This window comes from Caretta caretta, chromosome 2 (genome assembly GCF_965140235.1).
Source record: "Caretta caretta isolate rCarCar2 chromosome 2, rCarCar1.hap1, whole genome shotgun sequence".
Classification (NCBI taxonomy): domain Eukaryota; kingdom Metazoa; phylum Chordata; order Testudines; family Cheloniidae; genus Caretta; species Caretta caretta.
In genome coordinates, this window is record NC_134207.1 from 188,116,070 (window position 1) to 188,129,676 (window position 13,607).

Sequence of the window (13,607 nt, forward strand, 5' to 3'; positions counted from 1 at the left end):
TGTTGTGTGGTGAGTGGTTGCTGGGGAGTATTTGCTTCAGGTTGGGGGGCTTTCTGTAAGCAAGGACTGGCTTGTCTCCCAAGATCTGTGAGAGTGATGGATCGTCCTTCAGGATAGGTTGTAGATCCTTGATGATGCGTTGGAGAGGTTTTAGGTGGGGGCTGAAGGTGACAGCTAGTGGCCTTCTGTTAATTTCTTTGTTGGGCCTGTCCTGTAGTAGGTGACTTCTGGGTACTCTTCTGGCTCTGTCAATCTGTTTCTTCACTTCAGCAGGTGGTTATTGTAGTTGTAAGAATGCTTGATAGAGATCTTGTAGGTGTTTGTCTCTGTCTGAGGGGTTGGAGCAAATGTGATTGTGTCGTAGAGCTTGGCTGTAGACAATGTATCGTGTGGTGTGGTCTGGATGAAAGCTCCTAGAGAACGTTTCAGTTACTAAGCAAGCATCTTGTCAATGTATCTCCCAAATTATAGCTAACAGGGCAGCGGGATTATAGGGAAGTGTGTCACTAGAAAGCTTCTGCTCTTCTGTTAGCTATGGAACAGTCTTCCACAAGAAATCTTACCACCTTCAGGACAAAATTAGACGTGAATCTTTGATTTAGCTTTCGCCAGAATAAAACATTTAAAAAACAAAAAAGCCAATCCTACCAACCATTTCAGTGGAATGGAGAGGAGAACCAGAAATCAATTATTAAACAGCATCTCAGATTGGTTACATTGTGTATTGTACTCAGACACCTGGATAACGAGTAAGGTATGAACACCTAGACAGATTATATAGATCTTCACTTGGCAAATCTTGCCACCCTGGAACTAAAGAATCAAATTAGTCAAACTTAAATCCCTCACTATATACAAAATGAAAAGCAGAAAATAGCTTCTCTTCATTTTGCACTCTCTCACTGCCTCAGTTCCCCCTCATGCCCATCTTCAGACTCACTTGTAACAGAAACAATATACTGGTACTGAAGTATTTGTTTTTCTTTACTTTATAAAGAAGGTAGTGAAACTGTAGGAAATAAAACAGTGTGGAATTCATAGATGTCACATTAACTTCTAGAACATCAACACTCCATGCTCTTTCAAAGCTATGGGTGGCAAAGCTTATTGCAGGCCTTAATAAGGCAAACTTTAATTGAGCATAATGACATATGGTGCATACTCCCACTGAGACTCACAGGACCTCATAGTGGAAACTAGTGGAAAGTGGAGCTAACAAGGTAGCAGGCTTATGAGAAAGGGCAGGGAGAGAATGAGTCCGCCCCCACCCCTCACGCCCCAAAAAAGCCCAGAGATGGGGCGAGCAGTGGGGTTTAAAATGGTTTTACTACATACTCAAAATGGTAGGCAATTTTTCCCACAGTGGTTTTTTTTGGTAGTTTTAAATCAGATCCTTCCACTGTGAAGTACTTTTTATGGTGGAAGATTACATGGCAAAATCCACTACAAATAGGCACTGACTTCTTCTCTACCCAGGGGGTGCTCTACCTCCCCTCCGTCCGAGGCCCAGTCCCCACTCCACCCCTTCCTCCAAGCCCTCACCGCCGCCCCACCTCTGCCCATCCCTACTCCATCTCTTTTTATTTCGGGTTGGAGTTCAGCTCCTGGGTTAAGTTGGATTGTTATTTTTAAGTTCTGTGGAAGATACTCGGGCCTTTTGGGAGTGTTTGAATGGTATTAAAATAGATAAATAAAATAAATATTTAGAAAACCCATCATTCTGTTTCATCTGTCTGCTGTCAAAATGCATATCAAGTAATCCAGAGGGTATGGGATCGGAAGTCAGGAAATGTGGCTTTTTTCTAGCTCTGACATTGACTTGTGTAATTCTGGAAAAGTCAGTTAGCCTCTCTGGGCTGCTTCCATGGAGATTGCCCATCTTTCACAAGGGACAATATTTGTAAAGTGCTTTGAGAGCTATGGATGAAGAGTGCTGTATAAACAAATATTGTTATTTGCACAGGAAGAAAATAAATAGGGAATTGCAACGAACAAGAATGTGGCACTCTCACATCAAGAGAGGCTAGATAGGTACCAAGATAACTTACTAACCTCTTTTAGTCTCCTCCCTTCACAAAAGGTTGCCATTTTTTCCAAAGGAATAGTCCCTCTTCCTAATTCCAATTTTACCTGGAGGGTGGCTGACATGACCACAAATTCACAACAAGTACTTTGTCATCACCAAAATCTTATTCAAACATCATGAAAAGTAACTTTCCATAATCCCATGTTCCTACCCAACACTGAGATGTAACTACAGAATTAGGTTGGAAATGCAATCTCCCTAGATAAACAAGCAAAAGGGCTTCACAAATACTGTCCAATATATCTGAATTTGGACACATTTCCAGAACATTTGGAAAGATAAGCCTGTATATATTTATACAGGGGACTTATTCTGACAGCATATCTTTACCATGTTATTGTTTGGAAACCGCTTAGTAGTTTAGATACTACAGTGATGGGGACCATATCAAACCTAAACAGAGAGAGATGTCTAATACTATACCTGAAGTATTATGTGCTGTCTTAAGTTTAAATACCAACCTTATTTTATGTACTTGAAAAGCACCAAAAGAAAGCTGAAGAAAACAGAGCACCGAACTTTAAACGTATTACTACATTTACAATGGGAGCATTTGTTTTGCTCAACTGAAGTCAAATTTCTGCACTTTCCCTCATTATTAGTGGATGCTGCACTACCTTAGTGCTGAATTTCATTATCTTGATTTCATTGAACCTTGGAATGCTGACCCACATAGCCATAGCTAATACTTTTCATACTCATGCAACTATCCCTGCATCATTTCAATTGTTCTGTACAAGTCCATTTATTGTTCTTGTATCCCACAATTAGTGTTTTGCCTGCTCCTTTTGGATCCTGGCAAATTATTTAGTAAAGCTATAATTAACCCAATGATACACAATCTCATTTACTGTGAACAATTAAAATTACAGTGCCACCAGGCAAAGAGAGTTATAATTCTACATATGGTTTGCAGAGCGGGTTGGGGGTTTTTGGGGGACAGAAGGGGAATGAGATTGTGGTATTTGGAAGAGTTTCCACAGAATTCTAGACAGTCCCTCAAGCTGCGCATATCCACAATTTGTGTCAGTTGACCACTCTTTAGGGAACTGTAATTTTGAGATGAAATCCTTTGCTAGACAAGTGTCAGTGATTGCACACACCCAATGCTAATGACTTTTTAAACCTTACAAAAATTGTGAACTTGTGCAAGAGTGTGTGTTTCAGCCATTGCATTTAAAATGGATCATTCCGTTAGCAGTCACACTCCTGGGGACATTCCTGTAGGATAGGTGTGGCAGCTCAAGGATTTTTCATGCTGAGCTATTTAAATATATAACTTTACACTGTTTGATATCTTTTGATTTGGATGAAAGAATGGCTAATAGTAGTAACAACACTTAACACTTATACAATGCATTATAGTTTCAAAGGGCTATGTTAATATCAATCTGTTCTCAATTCCCATATGTGAGGTACAACAATATTTTAAGTTTTATCTCTACCATACAGATATGCAAGGCAGACACAAAGACTACATGATTTTTCATGGCAACAGAGCAAGTCAGCAAGAGAGCTGCAATCAGAACTCCCAGTTTCCTGGCTATCAATGCAATGCTTAATTCAGATAAGGTTATTTTTCTCCCTCTCAAAAATACTCTCTATACCAGTGGTGAGCAACCTATCGGGGGTTAGGGTAATCTGCTGGCGGGCCACCAGACAGTTTGTTTACATTTGCATGGCCTTCCGCAGCTCCCAGTGGCTGCGGTTCGCCATTCCCGGCCAACGGGAGCTGTGGGAAGCGTTGCCCAGCACATCCCTATGTCCTGCGCCGCTTCCTGCGGCTCCCTTTGGCCAGGAGCGGCGAACCGCAGCCACTGGGAGCTGCGGGCAGTCATGCAAATGTAAACAAATTGTCTGGCGAACATCTGTATAGGAACCATTCACTATTGCTGCTTCTTCATGTTAACTTTTCCCAGTGAGCAGCTCTATGAGGCTTTAGCAAGAGGATAGGGAGAAACTAAAGCAAGCAGAACACAAGCCACAGTTTTGTGCTCCTAAAAAATTTAATGGATGGAGTCCTTGCCCACAACATTGTGTCAGGCTCTGTAGTCACCTAGTCTGCCAGCTCCTGTTGAGTACACAAGCTGGGAGAAGTGAAGAATTAAAGGTAGTGGCCACTGCTGGATTCTCATGACGATATGAGGCCACATTAGGGTTGCCAACCTTCCAGGAATGACTTGGAGTCTCCAAGAACTGAAGATTATATCATGTGATGAAATCTCCAGGAATTCGTCCAACCAAAGATGGCAATCCTAGGCCACATAACCTCATGTTGTGCACACTCACTAGCCATGCTGATGGTTCTCTGCTGCTTTGCCCACCAGGGTAGCAGATTTCTTCTGCATTTAGCTTTAACATGCTTATATAAACTGGCTCAAGGTTTAGCCCATGGCTTTGTAGAACTGAATTCATCATAAAACTATCTTGAATCCAGCAGTTAGCATTTATCCAGCCACAACAGACTTTGAAATCTGATATTTCAAATTTTTTATTTAACCCAACTTCAGTGGACACTAGCATATTATTGATACAACATCTCTTCCTCATAGCAATGTAATTTAACCAGCTCTGTAGACCTGCTGCAGTTGTTGGCTATTTTTAAATTTTGCATTATTTCTTTTGTCCATTAGTGAAGTTAATGCCACATATCACTGGCAGCAACCAAGCATATTTAAGGGATTTATTTCCTAAAATATAAATTACACCATTTTTTAAAGATGAAAGATATTTAATTTGGTGTTTGGATGACATGTTCTCTTACTGTCATGTGCCCTTTAAAACTAGTCATAAGAAGCAACAAGAGCTTTGTTCTTTATAACCTAAATTCAGTAACTGCTACATACTGCAATAAAATCTAACACACCATACCTTAGTGAAATTTCAGGCACTGATCCTATACTGTAATCCAGGCTGATTGCTTCAGTTTGCAGGATTGGAATTTAACATTACAGGTAATTTTAAATGTCACAAATTCATATGTGAAACAAACCTATAGTTTAATGCAAATGGAAAGAAAAGGACGGTTACCTTTTCCCGTAACCGCTGTTCTTCGAGATGTGTTGCTCATGTCCATTCAACTTAGGTGTGTGCGCGCTCGCTACATGAACTGGTGCCGGAAGTTTTTCCTTCAACAGTATCTGTAGGGGACAAGCTGTGGCACCCCCTGGAGCAGGGCTCACATGCCACGGTACATAGGGCGCTGCCAGCTCCTCCCACACTCAGTTCCTTCTTGCTGGAAACTCCGACAGTGGGAAAGGAGGGTGGGTTGTGGAATGGACATGAGTAACATCTCAAAGAACACCAGTTATGGAAAAGGTAACTGTCTTTTCTTCGAGTGCTTGCTCATGTCCATTCAACTTAGGTGACTCTGAAGCAGTACCCCTCGGAGGTGGGTAGGAGTTCACGGACATGTAGATTGTAACACTGCTCTGCCCACCCCAGCATCATCCCTGGCCTGCTGAGTGACAGCATAGTGGGCCGTGAACATGTGCACCGAGGATCATGTCATGGCTCAACAGAAGTCATGGATCGGGAAGTGTGCCAGGAAGGCCACCGAAGATGCCTCACTCTGGTCGAGTGAGCTCTGACGATCGGCGGCAGAGGGACTCCTGCCAACTCATAGCAGGTGCTAATGCAAGAGGTGATCCAATCAGAAATCCTCTGCATGGACACTGGGAGGTCCTTCATCCCATCAGCTGTAGAGATGAAAAGCTGAGCCAACTTACGGAAAGGCTCATCTGATCTAGGTAGAAAGCCAGGGCCCTTCTTATGTCCAAAGCGTGGAGGTGCCTCTCTTCACTAGTCTCATGGGGTTTGGGGCAGAAGACCAGAAGGAAGATGTCCTGGCTCATGCGGATTTGAGGCCTAGAGCTGGAGATCTACGTCTCGCATTTGACGAACGGTACCAGGATGAGGAGCGGGATCAGGAATTGGAACAGGCCTGGTGCCTGGAAGGGCCCACACGTGGCGATGCCCTCCTAGGGGATTGGTGATGGTCCGAGGAACGGTAGTGTTGATCCCTCAACGGGTCCCTGGAGTGGAACCGTTATCTCGGAGATACCAAGTGCTGGGACCATTACCCCTACCAGGGAGCACAGGCCTCCAGAAGTCTGCGCCCAGTCACCGGCGAGCTGTGCCTCGAGCCTCTCTGCCTGTGCCCAAGGTCTGGGGACTGAATGGGACTGCACCGAGTCTGCCTTTCACAGTCAGAGGTGTGGCTGCTTGGGAGGGTGAGCACTGGCAGGACGTCCCCTGCAGTGGGGAACGGTGCCACTGAGGTTGGGATCGTGACTGTCCGAACGCAGATTTACCCTGTGACCAGGGAACCGCAGGAGCCGCTGTGGGCGGCACCGGGAGGGTCATGATCTCCTGTGCTGCCTGCAGGGCCTCCGGCATGGACAGTACCCGGAGCTACGGAGGCCTCTGCCACTATCTGGGGTGGCCAGCAGGGAGCGGGTTGGACTACATCGCTCCACCGGAGCTTGAGCCTGAGATCCTGACAGGAGTGAAGAGTTGCCCAGCATGGGACCTTGCTTGCACTCTGTATTATCCTTTCTCTTGCAGGAGGTTGGAGACTGACCTCGCACCATCTTCTTGGGCTTCTTGGCCAGAGCCACAGATGGGGACCGGTGCTAGTCAGTGGACGGTCCCGGTTGGTGCTGTGTAGTGAGGTCACGGTGCTTGGCCCTGAGTCAGAGCATTGCTCTGGTGCTGGGGAGAGGGCTGACTCCATAAGGAGTGCTCTTAAACAAATGTCACGCTCCTTCTTAATCCTTTGCTTGAAGGACTGGCAAATCTTGCACTTTTCACTAATGTGCCCTTCACCCAAGCAATGCAAACAACTGCTGTGTGGATCGCTAACGGGCATGGGCCTCTCGCAGCGATCACAGGGCTTAAAGCCTCGGGACCGGGGCATGCCCCCTCCCAAGGCAAAGTCCCGTTCGGGACCTACGGAGTCTCTAAGTACTAAACACTAACAGGAAACTATATACACTATAATACAAGATTTAACACGTTTGTACAAACAAGAATGCAACAGCGCTAACTGAAGCAGCAACAGTTCTAGCACCATCACTGGTGGCAAAAAAGAACTGAGGGTGGGGGGAGCTGGCGGTGCCCTCTACACCACGGCACATGTGCACCGGTCCAGGGGGCGCCAGAGCCAGCCCCCTACAGATACTGCTGAAGGAAAAATTTCCGGCACTGGTGCATGTGGTAAGCACACACACGTAAGTTAATGGACATGAGAAAGCACTCGAAGAACCACCTTTATTTCATCACAAATCTCTTGCTGAATTACTAAATGACAAAATCATCATTCGGATGGCCAGAGGATTTATGTTTGACTATATTTGTATAGGTTTTCCTCACTTTGAAAACCCTTCCCTTAGACAAGAGTGAACAGAACTTTAAGCTAGGAGCTATTCCTACAGGTGTAATGGTCAGCCACTGTTTGCAATGTCATGAAACTGGACAGAAAAAAAGAAAAAGATGAAAGGACAAACTCTGTGAACTGACCATCCCTTTAGGGTTGCTACTAACTTCAGTTCTTCCAGGATAGTCCAGAATTGCAGCTCTCTCTCCCAGAAGTCTAAGCTGCAACATGATTACTTGATTTCATGATGCCTTGCCAGGACACTATAGCATCATCCACCATGCAATGTGTCAGCAAATGAAAAATGCAAATATAGTAGGCAGCAAGCCTAGGCCTAGCTTTTTGTATTTTATGCTGATGCTTGGTATCAGGAAATTGCAACTGCCACCTTTGAGAGTTAAAGCAAAAAGTAATACATTCCAATTATAGCAACCGAAATCCAGGAATTTAATGTTACATACATTTCTTTTTGATCAAACATTTTTTCCTGGTTTTCCTCTTGCATAAGTTCTGATTTAAAGGAAAAGTATGTTTAAAAAACAAAAGCAACTACTTGGAAGTTTCTTCACTCACCCAACATTTAGAGCTTTCACATTAAACCTGTGGAATGGAGAAGTAATTTCAATATGAGTAGACTATGTTAACCTATAGCTGATTAAAAAGTCCTCAAACAAAATGCATACCATCATATATTCAAACTCCAGATATTTCAGGGACTTTCCAACCTTCTGGAAATTGAATTGAGGTGTGGATCTGAGATTTAGGTGTTTTTAGGGTTTTTTTTACTGTATTTTTTATTAAGAGTCTTTGTTACTTTCTCATCCTAAATAGAATTTAATCCAGGAGGATAATCAAGAACCTCTCTCTTGGATGAAGCTCTGCATGTACAAACTACAAGTGCAATTACTATTTTGTATGTTCTAATCTTTTATTTAATATTTACTTTACCTTCTACCCATCAGAAACCTGTAATACTGGTACAGAAAACAGACCAGCTTTTGACCCATTATTCATGTATTTATTGCTTTTGCCACAGCATTGTAACAGAAGGCTGGTTTAAATTGCACATGTAGCTTGGTCCGACACCACTCATGCTGATCCCTAAGCACAGCTGCTATATTAAGGGCCTTGTGACAGAGAGCACTAGTTCAATTTTCAAGCCATATTCTTGCTTCGGTACAACTGTCAAGTTTTCACTTACGGAAGTATTTCAGCGTCTCTTCTATTTGCTCAGTTGTTAAGTCGATACTGGCATCAGGAGAAATGAGAGGCGTGTGAAGCCAGTCGTCGTGGTCATAACCATAGATTGTATCTGCTCTCAGCTTGTAATGGGGCAGCTGTTCTTCCAGCAGACTGATGATTTCAACTTCAGGAAGATCAGTACTATTGCACACATCTGAAAGGAGGAAAAGAAACATATAGCCCATGTTAATTATTTCAAATACCTGAGCTCTTATATTTTAACATGAGCCAGGCAAGCATGTCCATTTACTTCAGTGCTGGCAAGAGTTTCCTAAAAAGAACAGTGAGCAATACACATTGGTTTGGAATGCATGACTGAGTGAGGTTGGTAACAGGAGAAACAAGAGCCGCGTAAGCACAGGATTGGCGACTCATGGGATCATAGAACCATAGGGTTAGAAGTGACTGCAAGGGTCATCTAGTCTGGCCCTCTGCCAAGATGCAGAATTTGTTGTGTCTAAACCACTCGAGACAGACAATTATCCAGCCTCTTTTTGAAAACCTCCAGTGAAGGAGCTTCCGCAACTTCCCTAGGCATTCCCTGTCCCATTGTCCTACTGTTATAGTCAGGAAAATTTTCCTGAGATTGAATCTAAATCTGCTATGCAGTAGTTTGAACCCATTGCCGCTTGTCATGCCCTCTGTGGCAAGAGAGAACAATTTTTCTCCATCTTTTTTATGGCAGCCTTTCAAGTATTTGAAGATTGCTATCATGTCCCCCCTTAATCTCCTCTTTTCCAAACTAAACGTATCTAGTTCCTTCAGCCTTTGATCATATGGCTTGCATTCCATTCCTTTGATCATTTTTGTCACTCGCCTCTGGATCTTTTCCAGTTTCTCTGCATCCTTTCTCTGCAGCAGTGACCAAAACTGGACGCAGTACTCCAGCTGAGGACTAACTAGTGCTGAGTAGAGCAGTCCTATCACCTCCTGTGATTTGCATGCTATGCCTCTGTTAATGCAACCCAAACTGCATTTGTGCTTTTTTTTTTTTTTTTTTTGGGCAACAGTGTTGCACTAACAACTCACTTTGAGGTTGTGATCCACCACTACTCCCAGATCCTTGTCAGCAATGCTGCTGTGAAGCCAGTTATCCCCCCCATTCTGTATTTGTGCATTTCGTTTTTCCTCCCTAAGTTTAGCACCTTATATTTGTCTTTGTTGAATTTCATGTTGTTGTCTATAGCTCAGTTTTTCAATTTATCAAGATTCACACAGTTCAATTCTAAATTACTAACAAAATGTCCTGTTTTATAATCAGAAAAACGGCAGAGCACTAAATAGCATTTTCAAATTGGTAGGGCAGAATTCTATAGCTAACCTTAGCTGAAGCAAAAATGTGAGAATGGGAAGCTGAAACACAAAAAGTTCTTCTGAGCGGGGATTACCAAAATCTGTTTTACCACATGCCTTTCCTGCACACAGTTTAATGAACTGCTAATATGCTGTGTACATATGAAATTTGTGTCCCCTGAATTCCATCTTTAACCAGTGTCAAAGGTCTCAGAATTTGGCATTGGTAGGGCAGTGACTCACTTCACAATTTACTGTAAATAAAGCAACCCTGTTAGACAGAAATGACCTCAACACCATGTAACTGATGCAACCCTCCAAGTTAGTGACAGACAGCTTTTCACTGAAATACATCTCTACAAGCCATCGGGGAAGAAAGATATAAGAGACATTTCATTATTTTCCATAGAATGTTTATTTCTTCATTGTTCTGTTTCTTGAAAAAAATCTTGGTTATTGGCTACAGGGACCATGAGGTGAAAATAGGGGAGTAAGACAGGGTCTTTCAGGATGTGTGCTTAATCTCTGCGTGGCTGACTGCATGGGAGGAGGAGGTAGGTAGAAGAGGAGGGAGAGGAAAAATGGGCATGGAAGGAAAAACTAGAAGGGAGAGATCATGAGAAATGAGAATGGAGAGAAGGGGGTTAATTAGAAATTCAAGCAATCATTCTGAAATCTTTTCATAGCACGGACCACATCTTAGAGTGCAAGTCTTATAGGCTATCCACGCTCACAATCACACAAGCTTCCTCCCTTGTTCCAGACTCACAGTCTCTTGGATATCCCCGCTCTCTTCTCCCCCACACAATTGTGACACATCCCTGGGGGAATTTCAGAACTGTAGCATGGAAAATATTAAATGTATATTTTAAGCTGTCTTTTAGGGACATTTAGCAGTGGAGCACAAGAACCTATGCCAGTATCATATGACCAGGCTGCTCTCCACAAGGCCAGAGTGAGAACAGCTGGAATAGGTAATTACTAAAAAAGGGCAAGGGGAGGTGACAGAAAATAGTGAGAGAGAGGAGAAAGACTGCAAGGAGAAAGGGGATATACAGCTAGGTGCCACACAGTATAGACAGGTTTCAGAGGAACAGCCGTGTTAGTCTGTATTCGCAAAAAGAAAAGGAGTACTTGTGGCACCTTAGAGACTAACCAATTTATTTGAGCATGAGCTTTCGTGAGCTACAGCTCACTTCATCAGATGTATACCGTGGAAATTGCAGCAGACTTTATATACACACAGAGAATATGAAACAATACCTCCTCCCACCCGCATGGCCCCACAGTATGCCAACATTTTTATGGCTGATTTAGAACAACGCTTCCTCAGCTCTCATCCCCTAAAGCCCCTACTCTACTTGCGCTATATTGATGACATCTTCATCATCTGGACCCATGGAAAAGAAGCCCTTGAGGAATTCCACCATGATTTCAACAATTTCCATCCCACCACCAACCTCAGCCTGGTCCAGTCCACACAAGAGATCCACTTCCTGGACACTACAGTGCTAATAAACAATGGCCACATAAACACCATCCTATACCGGAAACCTACTGACCGCTATTCCTACCTGCATGCCTCCAGCTTTCACCCTGACCACACCACACGATCCATCGTCTACAGCCAAGCTCTGCGATACAACCGCATTTGCTCCAACCCCTCAGACAGAGACAAACACCTACAAGATCTCTGTCAAGCTTTCTTACAACTACAATACCCACCTGCAGAAGTAAAGAAACAGATTGAGAGAGCCAGAAGAGTTCCCAGAAGTTACCTACTACAGGACAGGCCTAACAAAGAAAATAACAGAACGCCACTAGCGGTCACCTTCAGCCCCCAACTAAAACCCCTCCAACGCATTATTAAGGATCTACAACCTATCCTAAAGGATGACCCAACACTCTCACAAGTCTTGGGAGACAGGCCAGTCCTTGCCTACAGACAGCCCCGCAACCTGAAGCAAATACTCACCAACAACCACATACCACACAACAGAACCACTAACCCAGGAACCTATCCTTGCAACAAAGCCCGTTGCCAATTGTGCCCACATATCTATTCAGGGGACACCATCACAGGGCCTAATAACATCAGCCACACTATCAGAGGCTCGTTCACCTGCACATCCACCAATGTGATATATGCCATCATGTGCCAGCAATGCCCCTCTGCCATGTACATTGGTCAAACTGGACAGTCTCTACGTAAAAGAATAAATGGACACAAATCAGATGTCAAGAATTATAACATTCATAAACCAGTCGGAGAACACTTCAATCTCTCTGGTCACGCAATCACAGACATGAAGGTCGCTATCTTAAAACAAAAAAACTTCAAATCCAGACTCCAGCGAGAAACTGCTGAATTGGAATTCATTTGCAAATTGGATACTATTAATTTAGGCTTAAATAGAGACTGGGAGTGGCTAAGTCATTATGCAAGGTAGCCTGTTTCCTCTTGTTTCCCCCCCCCCCCCCAGATGTTCTGGTTTAACTTGGATTTAAACTTGGAGAGTGGTCAGTTTAGATGAGCTATTACCAGCAGGAGAGTGAGTTTGTGTGTGTATGGGGGTGGGGGGGATGTGAGAAAACCTGGATTTATGCAGGAAATAGCCCGACTTGATTATGTAAAGAGTTGTCACTTTGGATGGGCTAGCACCAGCAGGAGAGTGAATTTGTGTGGGGGGGTGGAGGGTGAGAAAACCTGGATTTGTGCTGGAAATGGCCCACCTGTTGATCACTTTAGATAAGTTATTACCAGCAGGACAGTGGGGTGGGAGGAGGTATTGTTTCATATTCTCTGTGTGTATATAAAATCTGCTGCAGTTTCCACGGTATACATCTGATGAAGTGAGCTGTAGCTCACGAAAGCTCATGCTCAAATAAATTGGTTAGTCTCTAAGGTGCCACAAGTACTCCTTTTCTTTTTACAGTATAGACAAAGATGTAGGGAACCCTATTCCAAGAGATAAAGTGGCTGGAAAGTAAGCTTGTTACATTTTTTTAATTCTCTGAAAGTGTTGTGTTGTGTGGTGTGGTGTTTTTTTAAGATTTTCCAGCTGAGGAGTCCCAGAACTGCTGGTTGCTTGGAAATAACAATAGAGACACAGAAAAATACATTTATAGAGCACCATATATTCTGGGGCGTGTGGGAGTATCTCAAAGGATTTCAGTAACAGAGCACAACTCATCCCTGCTATAACGAAGAAAGTGCAGACACCCCTTGTAGAGAATGAATCAGTCACTTCATCTCAGGCCACCCCTTAATTCGGATTCAAAATATTCTGAATCCTATTTAACAAAACAAAACCAAGCCATATCTTTTCCTCCCTTTATTTCAGGGTTCAAATTATTTCCTATCTGACTACTGAATATCATGATGATAGATATCGCCACCTGGTGGTTAAACAGACTTACTGTAAATGAACTAAAAGAATTAGAGACAATGTGAGTGAAGAAGTATCTTTTACTGAATCAACTTGGTGAGAGAGAGAAGCTTTTGAACTTCACAGAGCTCTTCCTCAGAGAAAGGTACTAAGAGTGTTACTGCTAAATGTAAGATCCAATGGCTAGTTTAGCATATGTAGTTAGCACATATTCACCTTG

The 13,607-nt window shown here is 43.4% G+C and overlaps 1 protein-coding gene across 4 annotated transcripts in view; it reads right to left on the bottom strand.

The window, feature by feature from the left end:
- The window catches only part of TRAK1 (trafficking kinesin protein 1), a 114,847-nt gene that overhangs the window by 85,091 nt on the left and 16,149 nt on the right, over positions 1-13,607 (bottom strand). For all 4 annotated transcript variants that reach the window (XM_075125673.1, XM_048838870.2, XM_075125672.1 and 1 more), the window contains exon 2: positions 8,665-8,859. The gene's annotated coding sequence lies outside the window, so the exon portion shown is untranslated. The remainder of the gene's footprint in view (positions 1-8,664; positions 8,860-13,607) is intronic.